This window comes from Eutrema salsugineum, unplaced genomic scaffold (assembly GCF_000478725.1).
Source record: "Eutrema salsugineum unplaced genomic scaffold, Eutsalg1_0 scaffold_11, whole genome shotgun sequence".
Classification (NCBI taxonomy): Eukaryota; Viridiplantae; Streptophyta; class Magnoliopsida; order Brassicales; family Brassicaceae; genus Eutrema; species Eutrema salsugineum.
In genome coordinates this window covers 11,332,678-11,353,280 of record NW_006256901.1, presented here as the reverse complement: position 1 = coordinate 11,353,280, position 20,603 = coordinate 11,332,678, and the positions used below count along the sequence as shown (strand labels likewise).

Below are 20,603 nucleotides of genomic sequence, written 5' to 3'. Positions count from 1 at the left end.
CATCAGTGCACAGACCAAGTTAGACATTCCGTTAGAATTTAGCAAGTTAGACCGTATTGAAGTGTTTCCATGCCTTTGCATCGATGGATGAGCAACTTCTCTATCTACTTGTGTATGTTTTGCATGCCATCTCATCGATGCAGCTGTCCTTTCAGATTGATAAAGCCGTTTCAACCTATCAGTTATAGGAAGATACCACATACGTTGGTACGGTATCCTTTTATGTCCACCAGTTTGCGGCCTGTATCTTGGTTTTTGGAAAAATTGTCATTCTTGCAGCTGATCATCATCTTTCTAGAAAATCATACAATTATCAACATATACATCTATCATCTCAGAAGGTAGACCAAGACTAAAAATCAACTTCTGTATTTCATAGTATGTTCCCGCTGCCAAGTTATCCTCCGGTAGATACTCTTTCATAAGATCAGCCCAATCATCCATGCAGGTTATGATCTGTTTTAATTGACATCATCCTAGCTGCCAACGATAATTTAGACAGACATTCTCTACATCATTCGTAGATTGACTGATTAGCATTGTCTAACAAATCATAAACTCGTTTAGCATCTACATTGGGTTCCTCAACAGAATTACCAGTATGTATTTCATGAAATGCATCAGTAACCATCTCATGCATCCTATCATGATCTAAACCTTCATCAGATTGATACTGATTAGGCTGATAATAATTTGATTCATCATGATCTAGACCTTGATCACATGACTTTGATAATTACTACTCCTATCAGCATTCCCATGAGTATTACTGCCATATCTTTCTCCATGTTGATACCAAACAAAAGATTGCAACATAAACCCTCGATTTAATAAATGCGTCCACACGGTTTTGGTTAGAGTATACTTTGTATTCTTGCATTTCAAACAAGGACAAAACATCTTCCCACTTTCTTTGGTTCTCTCCATATTTGTGGCCTGATATATGAATATTTCTAACCCGTTCTTGAATTCTTCTGTCAACGCCCCTTCTGAATCTTTACGCATATACATCCAACTTCTTAGCTCGTATAGAGACATCTCGAAAAAAACTCAAAAAAACTATCTCTCTCTATTGCTTATGTTTGAATGATGATGTTGTGAATGAAAGAAGAAATGAAGATGTATTTATAACAAAATTTCGGACATTATGACTCTTTTACGACGGTTTTTACATCGCTTTTACATCCAAACCTCAAAATTACGACGATTTTACATCGATTATGAGAGAAAATATTTTAACGACATTAGGTAGGTGAACATGTTTAAAATGTTCTTCCCCTACCTTCTCTTTCAATGTAAAATCGTCGTAATTATACATCGGAATATGGTCGTCGTAAATTTGTCGTACGTAAGGTTACATCGGTTTTACGACGAATTTGCATGAAAAATCAAATCTCTCTTTTATCAAGGTTACCATGGCTTCATGATCAAGGTTACCATGGCTTGATTTACACCATGTCTAGTGGCCGTGTCTCTTCTTTTCTGGTTTTGGGTGAAGAACTTCTTGGATTGCCACGGTCTAGTAGTTCTTGGTCAAGCTCCATGGCAAGTGGTCGTGTCAAACGCCAAAGGTGTGTAAAAGTTGCCACAGTCAAGTCCTAGACCGTGGCATTGAAACCGTGTCAAGTGCCGAATGCTTGTAAAGTTCTTCCCAGCCAAGTGTTTGTTTGCCACAGTCAAGTGTAGACCGTGGCATGAAGATCGTGTCATTCGCCGAAGGTGTGCAAAAGTTGTCACGGTCAAGTCCCAGACCGTGGCATTCATCGCGGCATGTTTCACTTAGGTCGCATCATTCAGGGTTGTCTGGACCACTTCGCATTCCGGAGAGTGTAACTCATAAGATACTTGTCCGAATTGAGTTATTCCGGTTGCAGAGGATAGAGGGCTCATATATCTCCAACTTTGGTGAAGGAAGCTTTGGTACTTGGGAAGTGGAAGGCTTCCTGGAGGGCTCATCTTTGCAGTGCATTTACACGTTCAGAGAGAGACGTCTATACATGTATCCATTCCGGAGACCGTATCTTCCTGCTCATAGCTCCGAATTCAATGATCTCGGACGTCCTTGATAGAGGACTCAAATGTCTCTGATTCTCATGAAGGCCCCAGAAACTGAATCGGCCTGGAAGTGCACCGTCCTTCGCATTGTTCGGAGCTTATCGGGTTCGTCCAAAACGGCAGCGAGACAGGAGTTTCTTCCGACGAGCTTAACTTTCTCCTCACGCGTCCGAATTCCATGATTCTACTTGCTCTGGAACCGTGATCCAATCCTCTCCAACGTTGATGAAGCACCCGACAACTGAATCGGACCGGAAGGTTCCCCGGACAGGCGATTTTGGAAACGTGTCTGCACCCGGAGATTTTGGCCGAGAAATCCATTGACCGGTACGCGTTTTGGCCGACAAAATCCACCCGCGGTACGTGAGAATGGCCGAGAAAAACCATCCTGGTGCGCGAGAATATCCGAGAACCTCCAAAAACCCAATTTCACCATTTTTTAAGCCTTGATCACCATTCCACTTTCTGGATTCATCTTTTCAGCTCCAAATAGCTCCAAATACACCTGATAAACACTCAAAACATGCGAAGACTCATTGGGACCTAATGAATCTCCTAAGTTCTAAAACAAACCCTAAGGACCTAAAATGCATGAAATAAAACATGATTTGGAATGAAATATGCAACCTAAATGATGCAAATTATGGACATATCAAAGATCTTTGATGGGAAGCGTCGAACCGTTCGTTTCACATCCTTTCATTAGCTTTTCGACCTTCTCTTCAACTTCATCTAGGGCACACACTACTTTGTCCACGGTTGAGTCGATTTCTTCGGCTTTGTCTTGAACCTTGTGTACTCCATCCCAAATTTCTTCCACGTAAGAGTAGGTTTGGTTGTTATGGTCGTTTAATAGTTTCTTCTGCTTCATCGAGCTTGACCTCTAAGGTGCGGATGTTCCCTCTGGCTCTGTGAATGCAAACTTCGTTTTCTCCAACTCGTCCTTCGACTGCTTCTATCCTCTCCATGATAGTCTCAGCATCCTTGTTTGGTTTAGTCTCGATGGTTTTAACTTGAGCAGAAAGATCTTCAAGCTTTTTGTTAAAGTGAGTTGACATGTTGTCAATTTTCTCGTGAAGGGCGGCTCTTGATGTAGCTTGAGCGGCGATTAAGTGCATGACCACCGTTTCTAGTCGACTCAATCGGTGACTGAGCTGAACGTTTTCATCTTGGTGAGGCAGACGACGAACAAGATGTCTAGGGTTTGCCATTGGAGGTACGTATGGCTCGTTCTGGAACGTTCTGTAGTCTTCGGTTTGAATTTCTTCGTAGAGATCGCGTAGGTACTGCTTCTCTCTGCGTCTGGTGGCTTGAGGAGTGTTGTAAAAACCTCCCTCATAGTAGGGATTTTGATTTATAGGATCCATTGCTTCTAAAATGGAAACAAAATAACCGAAAAATGGAAATATGTAGAAAAAGGGATTCTAGAGTCGATTTACCAACCTTTCTTAGGGTTTTGCGGAAAAGAAAATGCGTGTCTTCCCCGCCAATGGCGCCAAAAACTTAATGTGGTCGTGTGGTGAGGGTGTCAAGTTTTACCCTAAATGAAATCAATAGCCGCAAGTGCACAGCTGATCGATTGTAGTACTTAGGGATCAAATCCACAGGGAAGGAGGATCTTTCCTGCAAAAGCCTTCGAAAGAAATATAAAGTAAGGAGTCTAGAACCAGGAGAGTTTTGTGAGGGTTTTGGTGGTGTGTTTAAAACGTAAAAACAAATCTTAAAGAGAAAATACGGGAACTAAAATGACCTAATAACAAAACTTAACGAAAATGAGTAAAAACGAGAAAAACGGCTAGACCTAATTGCTAAGTGAAAATCGATTGAAAGAGTAAAGATAATAAACTAAAGCTTGAATGAAAATCGGTGTAAATCTATATGAAATAAAGCGCTGGGGTTCAGGGAAGTTTTCTCAGGGGTATGAAGGATTCAAAACATTGCTAGAGAGTAAATTTGATAAGATCTTAGCTTAATCTTTTCGAACTGGAGTCACGGACGTATGAATACGCCACTGTCATGGTCATAGACAACTATCTCTCTCAACCCTGACCAGTAGGTTTCCACTCTGGCCCTGGAAAAGAAGTGGTGCATTATGTTTAAGACTCGTCAGCATTCACAAATCGCCCATAGGTAGGTTTCCACTCTGGCCCTGGAAAAGAAGAGGTGCATTATGTTTAAGACTCGTCAGCATTCACAAATCGCCCATAGGTAGGTTTCCAATCCTATGTTTGTTTTGCTCTCCCAAACTAGATCTGACACCGGATGAACACTTTCGTGTCACCAAGCATCTGGATCAGATTGTAGTTCATGACGCTACTCTCATGCAGTAAAAACGAATTCAGAAGAAAAAAGTTCTAAGATTCGGCTCAATAGCCAATGGAATCCTCATCGAACATATGTATCCCCATCGAAAATCCCTTAGCCCCAACAATAAAACTACTCAGACATGATAAACGAAATCAAAAACAAAGTACTAAAAAGTAGTACAGAAACCGAAATTGAAAAAAGAAAGAACAAGGGTTCAAGAGATAGATCTCTCTCCCTAAAAGCTAAAGTAAAAACAATAAGAAAACAAGATGGTGTAAAAGGTGATACAAATTAGGGTTCCTAAAACATGTATTTATAGTGCTCAAGACATCTCTGGGCGTCACTTAGGGTTTCTCCAAATGAAGGAATCATTTTGGTCTTCAGAAATGGGCCTTCGGGTTCGGAGTTGGCTGGCCGCGGTTGGGAAGTGCGTGACCGCGGGGAATGGATGGCTGGCCGCGGTTGGGGAGCTTGTGATCACGGGAAATGGCCTATTGGCCGCGGGTGAAAACGCTTGCCGGCTGTTTTACCGGGCATCTTTCTCTTCGCGTATCTTTTGATTGAACCGTTGGATTGCCAAGCTGTAAAGTGTGCTGGAAAGCTGATACTTCCATCTTTAAGATTTCCAAATTTGAGCTGGATCAGACGGTGAGAAGGCCTTCAATTGGGGGTGAACGTCTGACGGTTTGACTCTGAGCTGAAATCTGGTATTCTATCCATTTTGTTAAGCTTTTCCCTAAGTTTCCTGAAAGAGTCTTGGAACTACAAATACTAGAAAAACGTGATAAAAGTACTTAAAGGCAATTAAAAACATAGAAAAAATATTTCAAAACGATCTATAAAAGTGGTCAAAATACGGTGTTATCAGAAAGCACCTTGATCAATGATCACATCTAGAGGTTTAGCTTTCTCTTTATTTGAATTTGAGTCTTTGTTTTCTTATCTTGCTTGTTTAATTCTTAAGTATAGCTTGTTTCTTATTTTTTTACGTTTTTAGATCACTTTGTTACCAAAACCTGTTTAATTAGACTTGGATTAAGAATTGATCCTCATAATCTTGGTGTCTAGATAATTTCCATTTGGATTGACCCTCAAGTGCTACAACACAAGAGATTAATTGACCTTAGTAGGCTAAAAATCTACTATCAATTTGGCGCCGTTGCCAATTGGAGAGTTATTCTAGCATTAGGACTTTGGATCTTCTTGAGATCAAGTCATTGGTTTCTTACATTAGTATATCACTAAGAGCATGCATCTCTTTGAGATGATGATTTCTCTCTTTTTCATTGTTAGTAACTTGTCTTCCTTGATTCTCTTGAGCTTTGAAAGGTACCAAATTCACAAGAAGAGAAATGGAAAGACAAGTTCAAATGAACTGTTGGAGATGGACGTCCACAAGAGCATTCTTCAAGTTCCAAAGCCTAAACAAAAGCCACAACTTCAAGCACTGCCTCCAACACTGACCCAAGCTCCAAAGAAAAAGCCAACAATTGGAAGCTGTGACACTCCTTCTTTTCATGGAAAGAGGTATGGAATCCACCCTCCTTCAATTGAAGCTGAGGCCTATGAGATCAAAGCAAGCTTGGTTGGGTTGATTCAAGACTGTAAGTTCTTGGGGTTAGGAATAGAGAACCCATATGATCATTTGGACTGCTTTGAAAGGTTGTGTGACACATTTTGGACTGGAGGAGTGCCCCAAGACAGTATCAAGCTCATCTTGTTCCCATTTTCACTTGGAAAAAAAGCAAGAAAATGGGAGAGAGCATTACCATCACACTTGGTCAATTCTTGGGATGATTGCAAGATGATCTTCCTTCAAAGGTTTAATCCCATACAAAGGACTGTCCAAGCTAGGAAAGACATCTTGGGCTTCAAACAAAGAATGAATGAAACCTTTGATGAAGCATGGGAGAGACTTAAAGGCTACACTAGAGATTGTCATCATCATGGGTTCCAACAAGAAGCTATCCTTATTACCTTCTATTGGTGAATTGATATAGAGCAAAAATGGACGTTGGATGTAGCTAGCAATGGGCGTTTTGCAAATCTTACCATAGAACAAGGAGAGCTACTTGTTGAGAATTTGGCCAAGAGTAATGAAAGATACAAAGAGCTTGATATTGAAGACTGTCAAGATGGTCAAGGTGAGGTGGAGCTTTGTTTTCAGCAAGAGTCTGTTCCACAAGGGCAAGTTGCTTCAAAGCCTCAAGAAATAGAGTTGAACAGCATGTTCCAACAACTTCTAAAGGGACAAAATGAGATCACAATAAGAGTAAAGAGTTCTTACAATGATCTCCACAAAAAAAATAGAGAATTTAACCTCTCAAGTGAATCACATGGAGATCAAAGATCATGAAGCTGCTATAAAGGAGCTAGAACGTCTACTCTATAGTCCATAAGAAGACATTGCTCTTAGAGGTGACCCTTGGAACTGAAGTTTTTGCTCTTTCTTCACAAGACAATGAGGACACTGAGCAAATCAGTGAGGAGGTGACCTTTGGAACTGAAGTTTTTGCTATAAAAGACGTCCATGGAGCTTCTAGAGACAAAGTTCAGATTGTTGCTGAAGAGAAGGCTAAGCAAAAGCTCAAGAAAGAAGAAAAATCTATCGAGCCGCCAGCCTATGTGCCTCCAAGTCTATGTGATGAGTTTCAACACTTTGAGATGAAGTATGTGGGGACTTGTGGAATTTCAGCTTCTTTTAGGAATGTTAAATGAATGGTGTGTTAGAAAAGTAAAAACATGAACGAGTATGCGAGAAGATCTCGGATTTTTTAGCTTGTAAGTTTAAGATTAAAACCAAAGTATGCAAGGCTGATGCTTGGCTTTTTTTCGCTCAGGTTCAGACTGGAGTGCGGGAATGGGTACCACAGCATCATGGGGATGCATGCAAGACGGGTCTCAGCTTAGTATCGAGCATCTGGCCAAGAAGTTTATTCATGTTTACCAACGAGTTCGGCTAAGAGTGTGAACGTGCGTGTTTGGTGTGCTAGTGTGAACACAGAGTTCGGTTTAAGTACAAGCACAGAAGTCGGCTCGCAAGTAAGGTAAAATAAATTATTTTATTGAAGATAGATGGACTCGAGAATGAGCTGCCTATGTATCCTTTAAAAAAGGATCAAGTCTTTCGTAGTTCACATTACATTGAGTGCTGACGAGCGTAACTTGTTTTTTTTCTTTTTGCGTTCGCTCGGAAGCTAGTAAAAATACATCTTATGTTAAATGGAATTCCGTGATTGAGGTATGGGAGTGTCGTCCATCTTCATAAGCTCGTTAACGCCAGGTTTGACGACCCGCATGATTTGGTACGGTCCTTCCAATGTGCACCGAGTTTGTCAGTGTTCTTTTCCTAAGTATTTTGGAATACTTTGCGAAGAACAAGGTTGCCGTCCTCGAAGAATCGGCCGTGACTTTCTTGTTGTAGTACCGAGCTGCGAGGTGTTGGTGGTTTTTAATCCGGAGTAAGGCTCGGTCGCGCTTTTCTTCGAGAAAGTTGAGGTTGTAGAGCATTATATCATTGTTAAGACTTGTTGTTTGCGTTAGCATTGTGGGCCGAATTCCGGGCACTTCGATTTCAGCCGGACTCATGGCTTCCAAACCGTATGATAAGGAAAATAGAGACTGTCGAGTAGAACGCCTTGGTGTGGTTCGATGCGATCGTACTCTGTCTAATTTGTAAGCCTGTATGCCTTTTTATCCCCCTAGCTCTTTTTGTGGCCGTCGAGGATTGTTTTGTTTGATGCTTCGGCTTGGCCGTTGCCTTGTGGGTACCTCGGCGTTGAAAAACTTACGTGGATTTTTTATTTGGCGAAGAAGTCGCTAAGTTTGTTGGAAGTGAACTGGTCCCATTGTATGTGATGATCTAGTAAGGGATGCCGTGACTTTCAAATAAACTTTTTTAAATCGGCATCATGGATTTTGACGAAAGATTCAGCCTCGAACCATTTGGTGAAATAATCGATCATGACAAGGATGAATTGTTTCTGTCCGGTGGACCGGTCCAATTGCATGATGATATCCATAGCCCATCTCATGAAAGGATAGGGAGCGGTGGATGTCATCAAGAGTTTGGTAGGGAGGTGAATCATGGCGCGTGTCTCTGACACTTATCGCAATTAGTTATAAATTTCTCGCAATCTTGTAGCATATTATGCCGGTAGTACCCAGCTTTTTTAATCTTGTAAGCGAGAGACCGGCCTCCGGAATGATTCCCTCCTGCCTCTTCGTGGATTTTGCTCATCCTAGTATCGATTTCTCGTCCGGAGGCAAAAGTGAGATGGGTGTCCTCTGCAATGCGCCAGAATAATCTGTCGTCGACCATTATATATTGTGCTGCTTTTGTTCAGAGCAGCTAAGGTGCCCATCTATCGGCTGGTAAGTCACCCCTCAGCAATCCGCTGTCCAATCCTTGGTCTCCGGTTCCTCCTCTGCCTCAATGTCAATAGGTACATGTTTGCCGGTGGTCTCTCCGTGATCGTCTTCCATGTCATCGAGGACCTCTGCTTCCGGATTGAAGTTGGGAGAATTATGATTGGGCTCGGAGGGATTGTTCGCCGTGCTGTCGTTCGTCTTGGTGTCTTTCGGCCGTCGGCGTTGAAATAGAGGTGCTAAATTTGGGTCTTCCTCATAGTCTCGCCTGTGAGTGGTCATGTTGAACTCGTTGGGAGGGTCGATGCTTGGGTGAGCAATGCTTTCAACGGGTATGGTACGGCGCAGGACGGGATCCAAACTGCATGCCAAGGCATCTAAGGCATCGGCTGGTATGTTGTTTCCTCGCAGGATCTTAGTAAGCTCGAACGTCTCGAACTCCTCGGCGAGTTGTTTGGTGAGCTTGGATAGATGTCCAATTCGTTTTTTCTAAGTGTTATAATCGCCGCTAAACTGGTGTGCGACGAGCTGTGGATCACAGTATGTGTGCATGTGTGGTGCGCCTATTCCTTTGGTCAAGCAAAGGCATGCGATTACAGCCTCGTACTCAGCTTTATTATTGGAGGCTTAGAAACCGAGTCGAAAGGATTGTTTCAAGATTTTGCTAGTAAAGGCTTTCAAGCAAATCCCAATCCCGGACCTGTGATGAAAATAAGAACCATGAACGTGCAGAATCCATTTCTTGATTGGAGCGGGTTGGAGTCAGTGAGTTCGGCAAGGAGTTCGATGAGGAATTCAACCAAGACTTGAGATTTCGTACTTGTCTGATTACGATATTCAACATCCAATTGAATGAGTTTGATGGCCTATTTGGTAAGACGGCCTAACTGATTGGAGCTGTGAAGTATCGCTCGGAGTGGCTGGTCGGTTAGGACGATGACAGTGTGTGACTGGAAGTAAAGCCGGAGTTTTCGTGCTGAAATTACCACCGCGTAAGCCAGTTTCTCAAGAGTTAGGTATCTGAGCTCTACGCCGGTCAGAGACTTACTGATATAGAATATTGGCTTTTGATCAACGTGATTGTCCCGTACAAGGACGCTGCTGGCTTCTTCGGGTGAGATAGCTATATATAAATAGAGTGTTTTGCCGTTCTCTAGCTTGGCAAGGATGGGAGGTGTGGACAGGTACTCCTTGAGCTGTTGGAATTCTGCTTCCCATTCGAGGCACTTGTTGCTGCATAGGTGTTGAAAGAAAGGGAGACATTTATCAGTCGGCCTTAAAATAAATTGATTGAGGGCAGTGATTCGGTCTGTGAGTCTCTAGATTTCACGCTTTGTTTTCGGTGATGGGATTTCAAACAATACAGCAATCTGCTTTGGGTTGGCCACTATTCCACGCTTGGTGACTATATAGCCGAAGAACTCGCCTGACGTGACGCCGAATGTGCACTTAGCTGGATTAAGCTTCATACCGTACTGGTAGAGTATCTCGAAACAAGTGCAGAGGTGTCCAACATGATATGTTTGCTTGAAGTGATTTGACGAGCATGTCGTCGATTTATATTTCTATGGTTCGACCAAGCTGGCTTGCGAACATTCGGTTGACGAGGCACTGGTAAGTTGCGCCTGCATTTTTGAGGCCAAAATGCATTATCCTATAGCAATATGAATGAGATCTTTTCTCGATCAGTTGGGTGCATCAGGATCTGATTATACCCAGAGAAGGTGTCAATATGAGGCAACAGAAAACTGTCCTTAAGGTAAGCTTTGTTAAGGTTGGTAAAGTCCATGCAGATTCGCCACTTGCCATTTTTTTCTTTTTAACCACTACCGGGTTAACCAGCCAATCTGGGTACCAGACCTCGGTAATAGATACTGTTGCTAATAGCTTTTCGACCTCGTCGTTGGCTGCTTGGGCCTTTTCCGGACCGAGGTTTCTCCGTTTCTGCTTAATCGGCCTATAAGTCGGATCAATGTTGAGTTTATGATTTGTGATGCCATGGATGATGTCAGGCATCTCGGATATGGACCACGCAAAAGTCGAAACATTCTACTTGACGAAACTGATATTCTCTGTCCTGATATTGGGTTCGAGTTTGGCACAGATGCCGACGTACCGATCTGGCTGGAGGTCGTCTATGCAAACTTAGACTATATTTTCTTGTGTTGGTCGTTCTTTTGTGTAATAGGGTCGGCTGGCGAGTGAATGGTGTTGATGACGCACATTCTGGAAGCAATGCAAAGTTTGCATTCATTCTTTTGTGTACCAAGAATTTTACCATCCTGGCGAGTCAGGCGATGTGAGTGATTCGGTAAAAGGTTTAATCTTCTAGGGTATATGTGTTATGAGATGCTTTTGTAACTCTCCAATTATAATCATTAAAACTTGAACTTCATCTAGTTAGAGTCATTATTTGGAGTGATGCAAATATTATGCCATTTGGATCCAAAATGGCATAATATTGATAAGAGGGAGTGATGCAACTAAAATTAATTAGTAATTAGAGTCTCTTAAAATATCAAATTTGTACAACAGCAAAGAGTCACAACGAACCAGCTAGCTTCGCAAATTGAAAGACTTGAACAGTCCATCCAACAGCTTGTTATGACTAACGAGAAAGCATCTAAAGACATGAACATGAAGGTTGACTGCATGTACAATGACCTGAACGGGAAGTTTGAAGCTTTATTTTCGCACGTCAAAAACCTAGACGTCCAAGTTGCGCAAACAGCCGACTCTATAAAGAGACAAACTGGAGCTCTTCCCGGAAGAGTTGAAGATAACCCTAAGATATTTTGCAATGCCATAACCACGCTGCCCGAAGAAGAAGCCAAAACAGATGTAAAGGAGGAAGAAACCCCAATCTTTGTACTACTTTACAAGGATGTTGATGCCAAGCAGCCACCATTCAAGGTACCTCAACGTTTCCCGTTTCAAAGGCTTACAAAAGCCGACGATCCGGGACGTTTTTTTTTCCAATGTTTCATTTCAGGAATCAAGTTCACCGACTGTCTATGCGATTCCGGAGCCAATGTTAACATCGTGTCAAAGACATTTGCCGAAAAATTGGGCATAAAAACTTTAAGGACATTGGCAGTCAAGGTTATCTTTGGAGATTCATCTCAAAAAGATACTAAATGGGCGATTCATGATCTACAAGTTCTAGTAGGGGACAAGATTGTTCCAGCAAACTTCCAAGTTTTGGAAATGGATCAAGACAAGGAAAGACCACTCATATTCGGGGGGCCATTTTTAGCTACTGTAGGAGCAATAATCGATCACGCAAACCGGCATGCTGTCTTCCTCAATGTAGACCGCAGAAAGTTTTATCCGACTGTCCTAGACAATTTTTCAAGTAAAGGAAATCGGCCAAAAGAGAAGGAAAAGGAGAAGCTGAGAGCTTTTGCAAAGATCAAGATCATCATTTCGCCAGATGCAACAGAGACTAGTGAGGACCAAATCAGCTGAACACAAAAAGGGTTTAAACAACGTTAAAGTCCGGAAGAAGAGTAAATTAAAGAAGCTGGCACCTCAAGGAGAAGAAGTTAAACCTTCAGCGACCGGAAATGAAAAAGGCACATCAAGTGGAGTGCCATTTAAATCAGCCTGATCTTTCATGCCTAAGTCAAGCTAAACGACTTAAAACAAAAGCGCTTAACGGGAGGCAACCCATTTAGGTACTCTTTCTTTTAGTTTTCTTTTCTCTTTTTACAATTTATGTTTTCTTTTTCTTTTAGTTTCAGGTACTTTTATAAAACAAAAAGACAAAAAAATCAGAAAATTTGAAAAACCAAAAAAGAAGGAGAGGTTTTTAGCTGCGGCCCGGTAGAAACCTGAAAGTTGGATGAAGGCCGCAGGAAAATGGGGTGCGGTCGTGACCAACCGACCCGCGGCCAACGCACCTTCGACCACGGCACCGTGAATGTGATCGCGCCCAATGCTATGTTCACCGCGGTCGCGCGTCTCCTGACCACGGCCGTTGGTCGTTGAGACGGAACCTCCGATTTCTGTTGCTTTTCAGATGTTCCCGGTGATTCCCGACGATTCCCGGATTATTCCCAGGAAAGCCCATTAAGATTTTCCGTAAGTTTTAAATTCTCTGTTGCGTACAAGACAAGAAAGGTAAGTTCTCGTAAGCCTTTGAATTCCCGAAAATTTCCCGTTTTTGCCACAAAAACACTTTTTAAAGAAAGGAAACGCACTTTCTGGATCAAAACTCGTTTTTCTCTTCTCTTTCAAAAGACTTGGAGATTTATGAGATAGAACATCTTTTTCAATTCTTAAGCTTTTTAAAAAAATCTTGGCCCAAACCTCACTCTTTTTCAAAGCTGATTTCGAATCTATCATAAAATCTCCCTTTCCAGCAAGGTATGAAGCTCAAACTCACCATTTTTAATTGATTTTGGAATTTAGGGTTTTCTTAAAAAGCCCAAATCTTGATTTATTAGTGGTGGAAATAGCTTATCCTTCTAGATTATCTGAAAATCGATTTTAACACTTAGTTTAAGACAAATTGAGAATTTTGAAATTTGGATTCTACATGCTTTGCAAAAACCAAATTTGGAACAGCAAAATTGATGAATTTGATCAAGTTTTGTGTGATTAGTGATTAGTATTAGATAACCTATAGATTTGACATGGAAATTGCTCAATTAAACAAATTTTTAGAAAATTTCTGTGTCAAGACCATCAAAAATCTGAATCTGGTCATGAACTACTCGATTTCTTTGTTTTTATATCAATTGTGCTTGCTAGTTGCTTTAACTAATCTCTTGATACTATGATTAGTATCACTGATCATTAATAAGTTAAACTCAGCATCCATATTCACTCTTTTTCCAAGAATCATCTTGTCTTGTTGGAAAATGGAACGAACCAAGTCTCGAAGAAGCCGTCGCACTGGTGAGTACATGCTGAACCATCCGATGATAGTACTCTTGGAGAGTACATGCTGAACCAAGCCAGATCGAGAAGAAGTAATTATGTGATGACGCTGCTAGAACACTCAATAGAAACATATGCGATTCCTGAGCCACCACAGATTCGATATATTGGAAAAGAGATCAACCCGAGAGTGGACTATGCAAAGTTTCAAGAAGCTGAACATCAAACCAACGCCCTGCATTGATTATCACACACTCGAGATGCTTGGGATTAGAGAAGATGTAATCTGGTACATCGATGCACTTAGGCTTAGACCCTACATGGAGCTGAACCTTCCAACTTATGTCGAGCTAGTCCGTGAGTTCTTAGCAACTGTCACCCTCTACCACACGAAGAGTAGGAGCCCAGAGCATCTGACGGCATTCTGTCGTTCTCTATCCGCGGACATACCTACTCACTCACCATTTCTGCATTTTGTGAAGCTCTTAAACTTCAATACACTGATGGCATTCGCATAGAAGAAGAACCTGATTTTGACTTATGGAGAGAGCTGGGTCATGGCGTCTATGATAGCGGGAGATCCAAGTCAGCCCTTCTTACTCATCCTGCCGTGAGAGTTGTGCAAAAACTCTTAGCACACATGATTTCTCTAGAGCCAACATGGGGTGTGTTCTGAAGACCGAGCTCATTACACTTCAGATACCATTTTTGGACGACCCCCGACTTGCCTGTTTTGCCTGGATCATAGCACAGAACATGGTGAAGGTACACCATAATTTACATGGTTGCGAGGCTGCATATGGAAGCACTATCACAGCAATACTACAGGCTGTAGGATTCGATTTCTCATCTGATGATCCACTTTTCGACGTCTGGTATGACCTACTTTAGCTCTCTCGCGATCACACTATCTCTCATGCCATTTTCGATCCAAACAGGTTCGGTTACAAGTATTGCACTGGCACCGAAGAGCACCGAGTCTGTTTACCTTCAGCATCAGTCCCGAGATTGTGTAACGGAGGACGTCCGCGATGGACTCCGGAACCTGATGAGTTTTTACCCTCTGTACCTCGCCTGCCATTCACTAACAGGCAAAACATAGTGGCCAAGACAAAGCGCGACGCAGCTGCAGCACGTGCTTACTTTCAGCCATCTGCTTCCACTGGCCATACTTCATCATCAACATCATCACACACACATTCTGATCTGGAACGCAGAGTTGAGAGACAAGGACGACGCTTTGAGTGCGTCGTCACCTTCCTACAGGAGCAGCACCATCTCGAAGCAGACACATCGGAGGATGAGTGATTGATCAGCACTTCATTTTCATTTGACAGCCATCACGGTTCTATCATCATTTTCTTTTCTTTTATCTTATTTTACTTTCGCTTTTATTCACCATCTTCTCACCAACTTTTTCACACTGGGACAGTGTGATTTAAGTCTGGGGGAGGATGTCTATCTGTCTATCCGTACTAATCATTTTCTTGCTTTACTTTTAAAATTTCAAGTACTTTTTAAATCTTAATATGTAACCTATTCGACCTTAAGTATTTTTTCAGGAATGTTTGACACAAAACTGTGATGATTTAGACCTGCACGCTTCTACACTACGCATGATAGCTCATTTGTGGTTACCACTAGACTAGGCGGTAGTTAGAGTACTTGCATTATGAACTCCCACCAGAAGACTTTTATGGAGATTATTTCTGACAGGATATACTAGCTCATTTTATTTGACCTGTATATTGATATCTAATTTTCTCACCATTGATTTTAGGCAGGCATCGAGATATACATCTAGGATGTCTTTTACCCTCATTTTTACCACCCTTTGTCGTCTTAGATGGCCTGTTCATCTTTATCTGGTACCATACCATAAACCCAAAACTCCTGTTTTCAATCCTCATGCATTCTCTCTTTAGTTTATCTCAGCAGATATGTGCAAAAACGTCGGAGAGAAGAGGACGACGCAGTTTTCAGTCACTCACGAGGAAGACTTAATGGTATTTTGAAAGAAGATTTTCAGAAACCTTATTAGGATTTACAAGACTCATTTTTATTGGTAATTTCGTGCTCTCTATGACTCTATATCTAAAGGTGTTCCCTCTTTCAAAAAATAAAAAATAAATAAAAAAATAAAAAAATAATGAAAGAGAGGGAAACAAAAAGCCTAATGAGTCTTAGATTGTCGAAATTTTTGGAGCAAAAAGCAACCACTATTCGTTTAAAGTGCTATGGTTTTGAAAGATTTACAAAAATCTAAGTCTGGGGGAGTTAGGAGAGAACCTGAGGAAGAAGACCAGAAATCTATGGCAAGAAGAAAGTAACTGAAAACTGTGGATATCAACAGCTTCGCTCTCTCTTGTGGTTTTGCATAATATCTTGCATCCTCCAGTTCTTCAGGTAACCCATAAACACTTTAAGCCTTACCCCTAGAATAACCCTTTTGATACCTAGCCTAGATTGCCTCGCATATACTTTCTTTGATGAGAACCACCGAAATTTTTAATGAAGGTTAAGAGCTAGTTGACTGGAAGTTAGATCTTAGTGCAATAGATTTCAGCATGACGGATTAACAGACTAGTTATACTCGTATTTCTAGTGAGAATTTTCTAGGCTATTCCCGATTGATGCATAATGATTGATATTGGTCTAGAAGCTTGGTCTGAGATTTTGTTTAATTCCTGCATTTTCAAACCTCTCACCGAGATTTGGCCTTCGTTTTGTTTGAGGACAAACAAAAGACTAAGTCTGGGGGAGTTGATAACACCGGATTATGACCATTTTTATGGATCACTTTAATATCTTTTACAGGTGTTTTTACTCCATTTTCAAGATTTTTGAAAGGATTTCTATGTTTTTGGATTTTAAAAGACTTTCATGTAATTTCGGATAAAGAGGCACAAATTGGAACAAAAAGATTTTTTTGGATAAATGCAGACTGTCAGAACTCTCATTAAGAGACAAAGACCTTCTCACCTCTGATCACCCTCAAAATTGGAAAACTTATAGAAGAATCAACCAGTTTTCAAAATCACTTGGTTTGGAGACATTCCAACGGTTGGATCTCAATATATTCCATTTACCCCGGAGACATTCGAAGACGGCCAGCAAGTCACGCGACCGCGGCTACCAACCTATCCACCGCGGCCAAACCTCTATTTCCCGCAGAAACGTTACTCCTGACCGCGGCCGGCCAACTCTGATTAAAAGCCCATATTTGTGAAGTCCAAAGTCTTTTTACTGCCTCAATTCTGGAACCCTAGAGACTATGGAGTATTGAAAACTATAAATACTTGTCATTTAGGTCATACTTTTACAAAAACCCTTTTTCTTCAGCCGTTTTATGCGATTTTTAGAGAAGATTGTTCAACTCTGAGTTCTTCAATAGAGAAGCTTTCTTTCATCTCTTTTCTTTACTGTTTTTGATTGCTTCTATTAAACCAATGATGATGTCGACCTCAGCCATGTCTGAGTAGATCCCGAGTTGGGATTAGGGTTCCCGAAAGGGGCTCTCATAATCGATTAAGACATCTAGGTTTATAGATCTGGGATTTTAACATTGTTCTCTGTTTTTTCTCGTCCTTATTGCATATATGCCTGCTTGATCACCTCGTATCTGATCTAGATAGTTAGTGTTGCAAACGTTTTCATTAAGTATCCGACCTAGAATGAAACAGGAGATTTTTCCGTAGGAGTTGAAACTTACCTGCAGCGAAATCGTGAGTAGTGACGAGTCCTGTGCAGCTCTTGCGTTCTCTCCCTTCCAGGGCCAGAGTGGAAACCTACTGGTCAGAGTTGCGAGAAACAGTTGGTTATGATCACGACAGTGACGTAGTCATACTGCGGTACTCTAGCTCTAGAACCCTATATTTCGATATCCATCAACCCCAATCTAAAATCCCTAGTGTTGAAATCGATTATGATCCCAGTAGAGTTCCCAAAAGCTCAACGTTTTTAGCCATAGTTTACAAACCAATCTATTTTTACATGCTTATTTAGATCTGCATTTTATTTGCTTTAGTTCGATATTCTGCTTGTTTCATTTGCCCTTCATTCGATTTTCTACTTGCTCTTTGGGATAGATTTATTTGCTTTCTTTAGTTTTAGTTTAATCCATGACAAACAATCAAACTTTAAAATCAATCTAGTCTAGACATAAAATTAGAAACCATAGAAGAATACCAGGCACACAAATCTCTGTGGATTTGATCCCTACGTACTACAATTGATTAGTTGTACACTTGCGGCTTTCATTTATTTTTATTAAGGGTAAAACTTGTTCCCTCACGCAGTAGACACCACCAATAGGTTTTCTCATCGCTTTGGATACACCTTACTTCTCCTATAATAATCATAAAAAAAACCTGAACTTCGTCTAGTAAGAGTCATAATTCAGATCCAAAAGAGCATAATATTGATCAGAGGGAGTGAGGAGACTGAAATTAGTAACTATGGAGTCCTATAAGTGTTATGAGATGCTTTTGTAACATGTTTTTTCATTGATTTGGATACACTTTAACTCTTCTCTGAAAATCATAAAAACTTGCACTTGGTCTAGTAAGAGTCATAATTCGGATCTGAAATGGCATAATATTGATAAGATGAAGTGATAAGATTGGAATTAGTAACTGTAGAGCTATATAAGTGTTAAGAGATGCATTTGGTACATGTTTTCTCATTGCTTTGGATACACTTTAACTCTCATATGAACATCATAAAAACTTGAACTTCATCTTGTAGGAGTTATAATTCGGATCCAAAACAGCATAATATTGATAAGAGAGAGTGATGAGACTAAAATTAGTAACTATAGAGTCCTACTAGTGTTAAGAGATGCATTTGGTATAGGTTTTCTCTTTGCTTTGACACACTTTAACTCTCCTATCAAAATCATAAAAACTTGAACTTCGCCTAGTAAGAGTCAAAATTCGGATCCAAAACGGCATAATATTGATAAGAGGGAGTGATGAGACTAGAACTAGTAACTAGAGAGTCCTATGAGTGTTAAGAGATGCATTTATAACATGTTTTCTCATTGTTTTTGGATACACCTTAAGTCTCTTATGAAAATAACAAAAAACTTGGAATTCATCTAGTAAGACTCATAATTCGGTTCCAAAATGGCATAATATTGATAAGAGAGAGTGATGAGAGTAGAATTAATAACTAGAGTCTAGAGAGTCCTATAAGTGTTAACAGATACATTTCGTATAGGTTTTCTCAAAGGTTTGGATACATCTTAACTCTCCTATAATAATAAAAATAACTTGAACTTTGTCTAGTAAGAGTCATAATTCGGATCCAAAATGGCATAATATTGATAAGAGGGAGTGATGAGATTGAAATTAGGAACTAGAGAGTCCTATAAGTGCTATAAGATGATTTTGTAACATGTTTTCTCATTGCTTTGGATACGGTTCGTTAATGATCGGATCAAGCTGATATTGGGTAACGATGTTTGTAACCATTGGATATAGGTCTCTATAAAATATCTATGTGTTCTACGTTGTGCTTTGGAAGTTATAGTAGATTTATCGGGACTGTTCTGCGCAGCACACATGTTAAACCAGTCTGGTGAGTTGGATTATTTGGATAGGCAAATCAATCTAATACGACCTGAAACTGATTTGAGCCTCAGGAGCATCAGTGATCGTGTCGTCAATCCAGTGGCAAAATTGAGGATTATATGTAGGCTTCAATCTGCCTTTACTTGTTTGTTTTTAGTGTGTTGAGTCTAGATCTATTCATGTTGCTTTGTTTTACAAAATACAGACACGAATTGGTTGATGCATTAAGATAGATTGAATTGGATTAAGAAAACATTAGAGCAAGAACCAGCAAGCTTGTATGTTCACCCTATTGATTGGTTAATCCTTGTAATATATGTAGAAAGAGGTGATTGTCACTGTGAAAGGACACAGTGGTACGGTTATTGTTTGCTGGGGATTGAACCTGAAGTGCAGGTTGGTTCTCAATGTCAGGTGGTTATGGAAAACCACGAGAATGTCTATGTGACCAATGAAAAGAGAAAAGATATGAAATGTGATAAGACTTGAGGGCTCAGTAGATTCCCATGTGTGTATATTGTTTGTGTGCTTGTAGAGCACTAACTTATTACTTGTTTAGATTGAGCTTGGGATATTGGAAATAGATGGATAAATGTGATGAAAGTGTAGGTTATGTTTTCACTTAGTAATCTCAATTACTCACCCCTCTCCTTCATATTTGATGATGAGTATGAGGAACATGATGAGTAGTTCCGGTGTGGTATGCTGTTTGGAGAATATTGGTGTTTTTCTATAGCTTTCATTTGGATTTTTGTTATTTCTTTTAATGACATTTGCTTCGATTTTATTTAAAGAATTAAGTTATGATTTGGATTTGTAAGACATTGGATTTAGAAATGGAATAAGAATTGTTATTTACAAATTTTTTTACTTTTCAGAAAGTTATTGTTAGCCAACACGTCATCTTTAATTGGTTAAGGAGATGGGGTTGGAGGTGACACGGCCGGTTCGTCGGTTTCTTCGAGAAGATGGAATCAGAGTATTACAGTTTCGGGTAAGTTTCAGATCTGTGTCCTTTTAAACGAATCTTTTTTGGTTTTGATTTTTTTTTAATTAGTAAATAGCATAATTTGTAATATACCACAAAACCTTAAGGGAAATTTCTAAATGTATTTTTCTTTTAATAGTATTAGATGATGAGAGCTCTCGGTCACGTAGGCTCCAATAGTATAAATTTAAAATCTCTAATTTTTACCAACCAATCATTTAGAGAATGTATACGCAACTATATATGAGAGTTCCTTTTTTTTTAGATCCAAATGAAAAAATTAAGTGTTTGTATGGCGGTTTTGCTAAAAGCAATGGTCAATGAACATTTTTTCGCATAAATAATTTCGAAGGAAATTTTTTTTTGGTTTGCAAGGAATTTTTTAGTCTTTTACTTGTAATTTTATTAGATATGATTTATGGGACCTT

At 40.3% G+C, this 20,603-nt stretch overlaps 1 non-coding gene across 1 annotated transcript; it reads right to left on the bottom strand.

The window, feature by feature from the left end:
• Positions 1 to 6,209: 6,209 nt before the first annotated feature.
• Positions 6,210 to 6,315, bottom strand: LOC112090024. Its single transcript, XR_002901383.1, has one exon. It is a non-coding gene; the product is annotated as a small nucleolar RNA R71 (small nucleolar RNA).
• Between the last annotated feature and the right edge of the window lie 14,288 nt (positions 6,316 to 20,603).